The following is a 1,044-nucleotide window of genomic DNA, read 5'->3' on the forward strand; positions in this document are numbered from 1 at the left end:
AAGTTATAATAAAATGATGATGAATTAACATTAATAATAATGTTCCGGTGAATTAATATTAAGTGGTATTATAGTAACACAAACTGCTAGTATATTATTAAATATATATTCCTAAGAGAATATTTCTGGAATGCTTTCGGTAATTTGCAGATGCCAACTAAATGAAAAAATCATAGAAAAAAGGCCATTTTTGAACATGGCCCAGAGATGCCGTCATGTCCTGTGGGCCAAGACTCGTTTAAAATGATTCCAAATTGGACATTTTTTGTTGGAAATCACGGACACAGGCTAAAGAGAAGGGAGACCTTCTTGGTGATGGGCGTTGAGTTTAAAAGCCAGCATCTCTGTTGGTTTGGGGTGCGTAAGTGCATACCGTAGGGGTACCTTGTATGTTTAGGAAAGCACCATGAATCCTGAAAGGCATATAAATGTTTAAAAGCAACTTATGCTCCCCTCCAGATGACGTCCGCTTCAGGGAAGGCCTTGTGTATTTCAGCCGGACGAAGCAAAACCACATACCTCAGCTTATACAACAGCATGGCTTCATAGTAGAAGAGTCCTGCTGATTGACCAGATCTTTCACCAACAGAGAACATTTGGTGCATCATTAAACATACTTCAAAGATGATCATCTATGTTTTATTTAGAATTAAATATAACGACGGCACTGATAATATTCCTGCAGAGCTTCTTAAAGGGACATGTGCACGCTCTTCTACCGGTACATCACCGAAGCCTGGATTGATGAGAACGTCCCACAGCAACGGAGAGATGCAAATATTGCTGCAATCTTTAAGAACAAGGGTGACAAGGCCGTCTGTGGCAATAGCAGGGTCTTATCACTTCTTTCTGTGGGCGGTAAGGTCCTGGCCAAGGTGATGCTCCAGAGACTCGTAAACAACATCACCGAATAAATGCTTCCTAACTCGCTTCAGGAAGAACATGAGCACTATCGGCGTCATCTTCCCAGCCCGGCAGCTTCGGGAAAACCACTGTCTCAATCTCACAATCTCTAAATCAACTGACGCTGAGAAGAGAGCTCTC

Source organism: Puntigrus tetrazona, chromosome 25 (genome assembly GCF_018831695.1).
Source record: "Puntigrus tetrazona isolate hp1 chromosome 25, ASM1883169v1, whole genome shotgun sequence".
Taxonomy (NCBI): domain Eukaryota; kingdom Metazoa; phylum Chordata; class Actinopteri; order Cypriniformes; family Cyprinidae; genus Puntigrus; species Puntigrus tetrazona.